We start from the raw sequence: 12,197 nt of genomic DNA, 5'->3' as shown, positions 1-12,197 counted from the left end.
CTTTTTCTTCCCTCTTCCCTTCTTTCTTCTTTCTTTTTTTCCTTCCTTCCTTCCTTCCTTCCTTTCTTCCTTCCTTCCTTCCTTCCTTCCTTCCTTCCTTCCTTCCTTCCTTCCTTCCTTCCTTCCTTCTTTCTTTCTTTCTTTCTTTCTTTCTTTCTTTCTTTCTTTCTTTCTTTCTTTCTTTCTTTCTTTCAGATTTATTTATTTGCTTACAGTGCATGTACACTGCAGCTGTCTTCAGACACTCCAGAAGAGGGTGTCAGATCTCATTATGGATGGTTGTGAGCCACCATGTGGTTGCTGGGATTTGAACTCAGGACCTTTGACTGCTCCTTGGAAGAGCAGTCAGTGCTATTAACCGCTGAGGCATCTCTCCAGCTCCTTCCATCTCTCCAGCTCCTTCCTTCTTTCTTTTTTATATTTTAAAGATTTATTTATTTTATATGAGTGGATATTTTGCCTGCATATATGTATTTGCAACATGTGCATGCCTGGGACCCACAAAGCCCTTGGATCCCCAGGACCTAGAGTGACAGGTGATTGTGAATCACTATATGGGTGCTGGAATCAAACCTGGGTCCTCGACAAGAACAAGTGTTCTTGACTGCAGAGCCAGCTCTCCATCCCTTTTTTTTTTTTTTTCCAGAAAGTCAGTTTATTTCTAAGACTTTGTCATAAAACTTTTAGCGGGTACCAATAGTTACCTGCCATACTCGCACCAAGTTGTCTATATAGCCAGCAAACAGAGTATGGCCAGCAGCAGACCATGCCAAAGAGGTACACTGGGGTGGTTCTGCCTTGCTGCTGGTGCTGATAACTTCTTGCTCCAATTCATCTACAATGATCTTGCCCTCCAAGTCCCAGATCTTGATACTGGGGCCAGTGGCAGCACAGAGCCAGTAGCGGTTGGGGCTGAAGCACAAGGCATTGATGATGTCCCCACCATCTAAAGTGTAAAGGTGCTTGCCTTCATTGAGATCCCACAGCATAGCCTGGCCATCCTTGCCTCCAGAAGCACAGAGGGATCCATCTGGAGAGACAGTCACCGTGTTCAGGTAGCCAGTGTGGCCAATGTGGTTGGTCTTTAGCTTGCAGTTAGCCAGATTCCACACCTTGACTAGCTTGTCCCATCCGCAGGAGACGATGATAGGGTTGCTGCTGTTCGAGGAGAAGCAGACACAAGACACCCATTCTGAATGACTCTAATCCTGGACGGTGTACTTGCAGACACCCAGAGTATTCCACAACTTTATGGTCTTGTCTCGGGACCCAGAGACAATCTGCCGGTTGTCAGAGGAGAAGGCCACGCTCAGCACATCCTTGGTGTGGCTGACAAATCACCTTGTGGTGGTGCCCATTGTGAGATCCCAGAGGTGCAGTGTTCCATCCCAGGAGCCCGAGAGGACAAACTGACCATCAGAGGATATAACAACATCACTAACGAAGTGGGAGTGACCTCGCAGAGCACGTTGTGGTATTGCCATAGTTGGTCTCATCTCTGGTCAGCTTCCACATGATGATGGTCTTGTCTCAAGACGCAGACAGGATCATGTCCGGGAACTGCAGTGTGGTGGTGATCTGTGTTACCCATCCATTATGGCCCTTAAGGGTCCCACGAAGGGTCATCTGCTCGGTCATGGCTGCAGTTGATGCGAGGGTCGCCGCAGCGACAAGGATGGCACCAGATAGCTCTGAGAGCCAAGCACCACCGCGGCTGCCACCACAACCCTGTGGAGAAAAAGAAAGCCTCCATCCCTTTAAAAGAATTTTATTTCATGTGTGTGTGTGTTTGAGTGTACGTGTGTGTACCATGTGTGTATGAGTTTGTAGACATCAGTAGAAAGAGTCAGACCTTCCGAAGCTGGAGTTACAGGCAGTTGTGAGCTGTGTGACACTCTGAGAGAGCAATGAACATGTTTTTTTGAGTGATTTCTGCCACTATTTTATACAGCCTGGGCCCACCTGCCTACGGATAACGCTGCCCACACTGGACTAGGCCCTGACACACCAGTTAGCAATCAAGAAAATGCCCCTAGGGGCTGCAGAGATGGCTCAGGGGTTAAGAGCACTGACTGCTCTTCCAGAGGTCCTGAGTTCAATTCCCAGCAACCAAATGGTAGCTCATAACCATCTGTAATGGGGATCTGATGCCCTCTTCTGGTGTGTCTGAAGACAGCTACAGTGTACTCATATAAATAAGAATAAATCTTTTTTTAAAAAGAAGTCTAAAAGAAAAAGAAAGAAGAAAAAGAAAAGAAAATGTTTCTACAGATGTGCCCACAGGCCAATCTGATGGTAATTCCTCAACTGAAGTTCTTTCTTCCTAGATGTGAAAAGTTAGTGATCAAGATTATCCTTCAAGCCTGGGGTCTTGGAGGGTCATTTCAGGACTAAACGGTAGCAGTGGCCTTCTTTCTCTCTCTCTCTCTCTCTCTCTCTCTCTCTCTCTCTCTCTCTTTCCTTCCTTCCTTCCTTCCTTCCTTCCTTCCTTCCTTCCTTCCTTCCTTCCTTCCTTCCTTCCTTCCTTCTTTCCTTCCTTCCTTCCTTTTTTCCTTTCTCCCTTTCTTTTTGTCCTTTTGAGACTGGGTCTCATTAGGTAGCTCTGGCTGTCCTAGAACTCACTATGTAGAACAGTTGCCCACAAACTCAGAGATCTGCCTGCCTCTGCTTCCCAAATGCTGGGATTAAAGGTGTGCTCCACACTGCCCCGCTGGTTTCTTTTTTCTTGAGGATGTCCCAATCTCTTTGATATATATTTGGAACCTGATGAAGCAGGAGCAGGAAGAAGAAAGATCTAATTTCTGCCCTTCACATCAGCCAAAGCCTAGTCTCTATCTTGCTTGTTGGGAGAATGAAATGAGTCAGAAACCACACCACTAGATCCTATTCCTAGTGTTACTTCTTGCTGCTTCCTTGGGAATCACGCTGGCTCATGCCAGCATCTCAGCCCAAGGCCAAGAGACAGCTGAGGCCCCCAACATCCTGAATTCATTTGCTCATGCCTGGATGAATTGCTCAGGCCCACAGGCTACGCAAGGCTGGGTCTTTGAGAAATGACCTGGCGTCCATACAAGGCCAGCTGAATCTCCTGAGGCTGAATTCAATTCTGTCCGAATAAAAAATGATTCCTGTTGGCCTCATCCATCCCTGTGGTCTTGTACTATCAGGCTTTTGATGTAACATTTCCTGCAGCAAAGTAGTCAGTTTCCATTGGGAAATGTCCAACTTAGTCTTCTGTGTCTGACCCGGGGAGAAAAAAAAAAGAACTTGAGAGTCAATTGCCTCTGGGAGGTCAAACTCAACGGAAAGAAATCCTCTGGCTAGAATTACAGTGTGTGTGTGTGTGTGTGTGTGTGTGTGTGTGTGTGTGTGTGTATCCCTCCTCCCTCCAGGTCAGCTCAGGAAAGAAGGGCTGGGATGGGTACCCAGAGGCAAGAGCCTGAGAGAGGGTGACAATGGACCACAGTGCAGGATCAGTCCTTTGAGAGTTGATCCCGGACTTCTCTCAAACTTTTAAAATTTTGACCCAACATTCTCCGTCAGTTAAAGGAGAAGGGAGTCAAAGGAGCCAGGAATCTTTGATCCCTGCCTTTGCCTGCCGAGGATGCATTCTGCTGTGGGAGTGGACATGGTGTGGGTAAGCAGCTCTTAGCCTAGAGAACCCTTGGTCCCAAAGACACTCCAGAACAAAAGGCTAAGGAGCCTATTAACACATCAAAGCCAAAGCGGGGCTGGTCATAGGGTGTTGACCACTAAGCACTTAATCCCAGCGTATTTTAATTCCTGGTCTATCTCTGAGTTTTGGAGGCCAGCCTGATTTACGAAGAGTTCCAGGCAGGATAGGGCTACAAAGAGACACTACCAAAACCAAAAACCATATCAAAGTGGATGCTGGCTGGCTGCCAGGTCTCTCGGCCTTGCAAGTCCCTGTTGCGGAGTCCTGGCTGCTCTCAACACTCACACCCTGCTCCCTACCCTAAACCTTTCCAGGCCTGAGCTTCCTTTCCCTTCCCCCTCGCTTCTGATTCCTATATAACCCAGTCATTTTGGCCTAGCTTGGTTCTTTTCCCTCTCTCCATCCCCTCTCTGTCCCCTTCTCTTTGTTTCCTCTCCACTGTCCCCCCACTCCCACCCCCCCCACCCCCCACACACCAAGGCCTTGACTATTCTGCTGGTTCAGTCTGGACTCTTCTAGATGTCTCTGGCTGTTCTCTCAGATCTACAATAAAAACCTTCTCAACCACACCTAGGAGCCATCACATCCTCGTTTTGTTTGTTTGTTTGTTTTGTTTTGTTTTCATTCCGAGAGAATGAGGCTCCTCTTGTCTCCTGACCTGCTCACCCCTTCAGCTCAGTCACAGCTCCAGAGTGCCTGAACCCAGCCCAACACTATTCTTTCTTTAAGTTAAAAATAAAGTGTGTAAATGTGTGGGAGCAGGTGCACACGTGACTTGGCATGCGTGTGGAGGTCAGAGGACAACTTTGTGGAGTTGGTTCTCTCTTTCCCAGGGTTTATATGGACTCTAATGAGTTGTCAGGTCTACTAAACAAGCCCTTTACCCACTGACATCTTCCCAGTCCCCAACACTAGCCTTGCCCTTAGCCAGCACCTGCTTGCACTGCACGTGCTCCCTTGGACCTGTGGGCCAGCCCAGCATCCTCTGAGACCCTGCCTGCTCCTGTTAGAGTCTTTCCTTTCCAGTGCAGGTTCCACCTATTTCTCTGGCCTCTGTAGGGAAGCCTGCCTGGTCTTCTCTCTTTGCATTAGGCCCCAAGCCTCTCTCTTTTGCAGTTTATCCTTTATCTTCTTGAGACAGGACCTCTCTATTATGTAGCCTTGACTGTCCTGGAACTTCACCATGTAGACCAGGGGTGGCCTTGAACCCATGGAGATCTGCCTGCCTTTGTGTAGTGAGTGCTGGGATTTAAAGGTGTGCCCGCCATGTGTTGCAGGCAATTCTTTCCTTTGACACCTGCCTCCCTCTTTCCAGGCCTGAGGAGAGGGAATGTCTCCTCTGCTGAATCCTGCAGACCTGTAGCTACAACTGTCCTTCGCTGACCTTGAGGCCACCTCCTTGGACTACATCCCAGCTCCAGAGATCATGACCTCCTTTCTGGGACGATCATTCCTAGCCCTCACCCTACCTGGCTCTCCCGTCCTTGGTGTAGCACGTGTGTCAACCACCCAGTCCCAACAGGCCTTTGTCATTAAGCCAGGCGCCTTGTCTGCAGTTCTTGGCAGGTGCCTGTGCTGCTCCTGGGTTAGCCCCTGGTGCTCACAGGGCTCCTGGCAAGAGGATAAATGAAGGTTCACACCCTAATTTGTAAGCATTTCAAAGCTATAAATTAAGCTGCCATGTTATTAGTTAAAATGTATTCCATACGCCTGCCTTGACAAATACACCTTAACAATGACAAGCTAGAGAAATGTGGGTAAAGCTGTGGTTTTTCAGGCCGAAAGTCAGAAAATCATCAAAGATGACTGAATGCAATTTTACATGTTAAGCATTGTATGTGGGTCATATGTGATAAATTATTACCACAGAAAATAGGACACTTTAACTTCATCATATAACTCACCATCATTCATAATGTGAGGTTTTTAAAAACCATTCCTTCAAGCCACATTTATATTCATACAAATGTCTCCAGATCATTATTTTAAGTTTCAACAATGAACTATTTTATTTATATCAGCAAATGGCAGCTAACTACCAAACTGCTCAAATCTCTCTTTAATCAAGATTATTCCGAAATCTATAGTCTCTCTAGAAATTAGTTTGAGGGTTGGGGATGCTTTTCGGTTGGTAGAGCATTTGAAGCCATGGCTTCTATTCTGGGTTTACACCAAATATGGCGGCATATCCTGTAATCCCAACACTGGGCAGGAGGAAGCAGGAGGATCAGGAATCCAAAGCCATCATTGGATGGATAGTGAATTTGAGGTCAGGTTATATGAGACTGTGTTTTTACAAAGAAAAAAGAGAAATAAATCAGTTTGTGATTATCTGCCTGTGAAGTTGTTATTTTTATTTATGTTTTACTTTTTTTTTTAAAGATTTATTTATTTATTTATTATATGTAAGTACACTGTAGCTGTCTTCAGACACTCCAGAAGAGGGCGCCAGATCTCATTACGGATGGTTGTGAGCCACCATGTGGTTGCTGGGATTTGAACTCTGGACCTTCAGAAGAGCAGTCGGGTGCTCTAACCCACTGAGCCATCTCACCAGCCCCATGTTTTACTTTTTTTTTTAAAAAAAAAAATGGTTTATTTATTTTATGTATATGGGTAAACTGTAGCTGTACAGATGGTTGTGAGTCTTCATGTGGTTGTTGGGAATTGAATTTCTTTTAGGACCTCTGCTTGCTCCAGTCAACCCTGCTCGCTCAGTCTCTGCTTGCTCCTGCCCAAAGATTTATTTATTATTATCCATAAGTACACTGTAGCTGTCTTCAGATACACCAGAAGAGGGCATCAGATCTCATTAAGGGTGGTTGTGAGCCACCATGTAGTTGCTGGGATTTGAACTCAGGACCTTCAGAAGAGCAGTCAGTGCTCTTATCTGCTGAGCCATCTTGCCAGCCCATGTTTTGCCTTTTAAGACCAGGTCTCACTATGCAATCTTGGCTGACCTGGAACTCACAACGATCCGCCTGCTTCTGCCTCCCAAGTGCTGGCATTAAAGGTGTGTGCCACCATGCCTGGCCTACATATGAATTTTTATTCATTGTCATGAAAATGTTTCCCTTTCTTCTGATTGCCTTATATTTTATTGAATGATCAGTTTGTTTATACATTCTTTTCTTTTGAGACATTTTTGTGTGTGCATTTGCACACGTTCACCCATGAATACATCGCTGTGGGATCGAGCACATGTAGAGATCAGAGGACAATGTCACCATCCTCTTCATTTGAGACAGGGTCTCTCTGCTGTTTGTATGCCAGCCTATCTGTCTCTCAAGCCTCTGGGCTTCCAAAAATTAAGAGAGGACTCAATTGGTAGAGTGCTTGTCTAGCCGACATAAAGGCCTGGGCTTGATCCCCAACTGTCTGCCTGTAATCCTTGCACTTTTTTTTATTTTTTATTTTTATTATATGTAAGTACACTGTAGCTGTCTTCAGACACACCAGAAGAGGGTGTCACATCTCATTACAGATGGTTGTGAGCCACCATGTGGTTGCTGGGATTTGAACTTTGGACCTTCAGAAGAGCAGTCAGGTGCTCTTACCCACTGAGCCATCTCACCAGCCTTTTTTTTTTTTTTTTTTTCCTTGCACTTTTGAAGTGGAGAAGGAAAGATCAGGAATTTGAGGTCATCCTTGAGCACGGTATTCAAGGGCGGCCTGGACTACAGGAGACCCCATTTCAAATAAAGAAAGCAAGCAAAAGAAAGTGAAACAAAACGAAAGAGCAGCCATGAGAATAAGCAGATGGAGATCTTCTGAAACCTTCAGATGCTCAGACACAGAACAGAATGAAGACTGGTGAAAGACAGAACTGGCGTCCTTCTTAAACATACCTGCCAGTTTGAAGCTGGAGTCAAAGGAGAGGGGGAGGGAAAGCTTAGTTGTTTGTAGTGAGACAGGAAACCACTATACTCTCAGCCAAAAAGCCCAGGGAGGCATCAACCTAAAAAGAGAAATGTGCTAGAGGTCAACCAGATGTCCCAAGAACTGTGTCTCAGCTCTGCTTCAGGTTTTCCTACTTAGCTTGAGGTGATCAGTCGTTCCCACCCCACCCCCACCCCCACCCCGTCTATCTAACAGAGGGAAATAGAAGGAAAGGGAAAGTGTGTGTGTGTGTTCATGTGTGTGCACATATAAGCAGAGGCCAGAGGTCAGTGTCTTCATGCTGTGTTTTGAGATAGCGCCCCTTACTTTACCTGGAACTCACTGATCAGCTTCACTGGCTGCCAGAAAGCCTAAGTGACCTTCTGGTCTCCTCTTCCCCAGCATGGGGATAACAGGAACATGCCATCACTTGGCTTTTTATATAGATGCTGGGGATTGGAACTCAGGTCTTCATGCTTGCAGAGCCATCCCTATACCATGGGGGTGATCTCTCCAGTCCCTGAAGGTCTCTTATATGCAGATGTTTATGGATTTTTAAACCGATTCTACAAGTACTTGTACCATATGACTGAGATCAGAGTCTCTGAGTATACAGACAAGTAGGAAAATGGTGCTGATAATCAATGGAATAAATAGACAATACACACAGACCTAGCAATGGGGCTGTTATTGGAGTAAGAAGACAAGGGCTCTAAATTACTATAAATTAATTAAAATTATCAAAGAAAACATGGGCAAATGAATGAAAATAAATACCTTTAAAAGAGAATTAGAGGACTGGAGAGATGACTCTGCAGTTAAGAGCATTGACTGCTCTTCCAGAGGTCCTGAGTTCAATTCCCAGCAACCACATGGTGCTCACAACCATCTGTAATGAGATCTGACGCCCTCTTCTGGTGTGTCTGAAGACAGCTACAGTGTACTCATATGCTGGAGAGAGAGAGAGAGAGAGAGAGAGAGAGAGAGAGAGAGAGAGAGAGAGAGAGAGAGAGAGAGAGAGAGAGAAAAGAAGAAGAAGAGGAGGAGGAGGAGGGGAGAGGAGAGGAGAGGAGAGGAGAGGAGAGGAGAGGAGAGGAGAGGAGAGGAGAGGAGAGGAGAGGAGAGGAGAGGAGAGGAGAGGAGAGGAGAGGAGAGGAGAGGAGAGGAGAGGAGAGAAGAGAAGAGAAGAGAAGAGAAGAGAAGAGAAGAGAAGAGAAGAGAAGAGAAGAGAAGAGAGAATTGAAATTCATGAAAGTGAATCAAATAGCCTGAGAACTACAGAGAATATAATTTTGGCAGGATTCTTTTATAACAGGGTAGTGGACAATAAATAAAATTAACTCTTGTATAATTTATCCTAGTCACATATTATATATATGATATATATGAATCATTCATATAATTTATCCTATGTATTGAGATTAGCAAGTATGAGGATATAGCTCAGTGATAGAGCACTTGCCTAGTTTGTGCAAAGCTTGTAGTCAATCTCCAGTATGAAGAGTGGAAAAAGAAAGGAAGGAAGGTAGGAAGGGAGGAAGGGAGGAAGGGAGGAAGGGAGGAAGGCAGGGAGGGAGGGGAAGAGAGAGAGGAAGGAAGGGAGGAGAAAAGGGAGGGAAAGAAAAAGAAAGAACAAATGAATCAAGTAACTAACTTTTCTGGGGTGGAGATGCATGTTCATACCCTAGCACTTAGGTGGAAGCAGGGGTATCAGAAGTTCAGTGCCATCTTTAGTTTGAAGACTTGTGGGAGCCAGGCTGATCCAAGGCTTTCCCCCAGACCTGATGTATGGATGAGGAATGCAATTTGTTCCTTGCCTAAAGCCATGAACATGCTTGACAGAGGCTTGAAGCTCCCCCAGTAAAGGCTTGGACCAGAGCCTTGGAGGAGCTTCAACTTCAAATCCTGTCAACCTAACTCTATTGCAAAGGGTTATGGGTATCAGTCTGGAGGCTGCTGTGTGCTGCCTGTGACACACTGGAGAAACCCTTTGTTCCCTTTGTGCAACATCGATTGATTGGCTTCCTGCTGACCCCTTCTCATCGTATAATAACGTTCTGCCGTTTCCGTCCCATTTCCCCTAAAAACTGTATATAAGATGCTGTATTTCTTAATAAACTTGCTTGCACCATCACCATGTGCATGATCTTCTGAGCTTTCCTAAACATTTCCTGTCTTCTTTATCTCTCATCCCATGGTTCTCCCTCTCAGGAACCAGTCACAGCATCACAGGAGAGCCTGGGCTACATGAAATCCTGTCTCAGAAAAACAGATTAGGGCCGACAAGATGGCTCAGCACACAAAGGTACTTGCTGTCAGGCCTGATGACCTGAGTTTGATTTCTGGGTGAAAGGAAAGACCTGATTCCTCCAAGGTGTCTTCTGACCGCTACACAGGCTCTGCAACTTGTGCATGCAAAGGCATGAGTGTGCATGCGCGCACGTGCACATACACACACACACACACACACACACACACACACACAAAACAAAATTTAAAAACATAATAGTAGTAGTAATAATAATAATAATAGAATATAACAAGTTAACTGGCCTCTTACTGGAGTCAAATCTATCAGTCAGTAAATATGAATAGTTTATGTTTCATTTTAAAAATTTAAAAAGAAATTTTTTTTTGCGATAGGGTCTCTCTATGTAGTCCTGGCTGGCCTGGAACTGGCTATGTGGACTGCTGAGACTGGCCTTAGACTCACAGAGATCCTCACGCTTCTGTCTCCCGACTGCTGGTGTGCATCACCACTGACTGTTTCATTATAGTTATCTGAGATATCTGAGAAGAAGGCATCATTAGCATTGAGAGCCGATGGAAACAAGCAAGCAGACAAAAAATTTAACCTCTGCTTCTAATAGTCTGAGTGAACAGATACCTTCAGCGGTACTGTAGACTGCCAGAGTGTCCTGGAGTGTCTGAGACAAACCAGAGATAAGATAGACTCCCTTCAAGTTCAATTCAAAGAGTGGTCATTGTTTCATAGGTCAGGGGCAAGCCATAGTAGGAAACTAGCTGTAAAATTTCAGCTAAGGAAAAATATTATATATATATATATATATATATATATATATATATATATATATGTATATACACACACACACACACACACACACATATATATATATAATATGTAATTAGAACAAGTCTAATATTCCATTTAGTTCAATTTTTTCATTTGGATTGCAAGTTCTTCTGGGAAATTAAGTCATGGCAAAAACCTGGAACACATATAGAAAAGAGTGCAGTATCTAGAAGTAAGAGACCTGGGGTAAAACTCAGTCCTCAGGCCTTTGCCATGACCACCACACGCCCAGGTTTCTTTTACTAGCTGCAGAAGAGTCAGCATTCAGCAGCCCTCTCAGATAGTGCCTGGGCAGTGATGCCTCTAATGTTTGAAGGTCAAAGCTGCAGAAGAGCCAGCATTCAGCAGCCCTCTCAGATAGCACCTGGGCAGTGATGCCTCTAATGTTTGAAGGTCAAATGTTCATTGTCCTGAAGATTACATTTTAATCTTCTGGAAGATTTGTTGGTTGCTACAATGATATAAGAATGAAATGAGTGGCCAGGCCTGGTGGCACATGCCTTTAATCCCAGCACTCGGGAGGCAGAGGCAGGCGGATTTCTGAGTTCGAGGCCAGCCTGGGCTACAGAGTGAGTTCCAGGACAGCCACGACTACACAGAGAAACCCTGTCTCGAAAAACCAAAAAAAAAAAAAAAAAAGAATGAAATGAGTGGCTGGGCAGTGATGGTACACACCTGTGATCCCAGCACTTGGGAAGCAGAGGCAGGCAGATCTCTGTGGGTTCAAGGCCAGCTTGGTCTTTGGAGCAAGTTCCAGGGTAGCCAGGGCTACACAGAAAAAAACGCTGTGAAACCAAGAAACCCTGTCTTGAAAACAATAAACAAACAAGCAAACAAATAAATAAATCCACGCATGCCACAGTGACAAGCTATAGATTATGACAGTTAAGCTCTGGCTACAGGCTCAGGACAAGAATGAATTTATACATCAGGATATTGAAATGGGAATCTGGATAGATAAGATGTATTTACATTTATATGTTTTTTATTTTTTTTTATCAAGTGAAACAGAGACAATGGAATCTAACAAAAAGGAGAAACTAATTATCAGCACAAATGTCAGAAGTGGAGACGTTTGCGGTTCTGCACTGTAATTTATCTTGTGAATTGTGAATTTTAACTAAGACAAAAGACTGTGCTAAAAAAAAAAAATCTTCCTCAAGCCAATTCAGGGGAGTGGCCATTCTGAAAAGCCTATTGTCAACATAAGATGAGACAGGTTTAAACAAACAGAGCCACCAGTTTGTATTCTTCTCTAACAGGCATGCCCAGAGGATATTTTTAAATGGAGGGTCCAGGGTTGAGTGTGTAGTTCAGTAGTTCTCACTGAGCATGTGCAAGACCCTGAGTTTGATCCCCAGTATGAAAAGGTAGATATGTATATGTGTGTGTGTGTGTGCCTGCGTGCGTGTGTGTGTGTGTGTGTGTGTGTGTGTGTGTGTGTGTGTGTGTGTGTGTTGGAAAGATGACTCACTCATCTCGGTATCTTGCAATTGGGAAACCCTGAGTTAGACTGTCAGAACCCATGTTGAGAAAGCCAGGTTTGGT

At 44.9% G+C, this 12,197-nt stretch overlaps 1 pseudogene; it reads right to left on the bottom strand.

The window, feature by feature from the left end:
- Positions 1-627: 627 nt before the first annotated feature.
- Positions 628-1,740, bottom strand: LOC110293159 (small ribosomal subunit protein RACK1 pseudogene; annotated as a pseudogene).
- Positions 1,741-12,197: the final 10,457 nt, after the last annotated feature.

Source organism: Mus caroli, unplaced genomic scaffold (assembly GCF_978045245.1).
Source record: "Mus caroli unplaced genomic scaffold, Mus_caroli_1 scaffold_6, whole genome shotgun sequence".
In the NCBI taxonomy this organism is placed as follows: Eukaryota; Metazoa; Chordata; class Mammalia; order Rodentia; family Muridae; genus Mus; species Mus caroli.
This window is presented reverse-complemented; position numbering and strand designations above follow the sequence as displayed.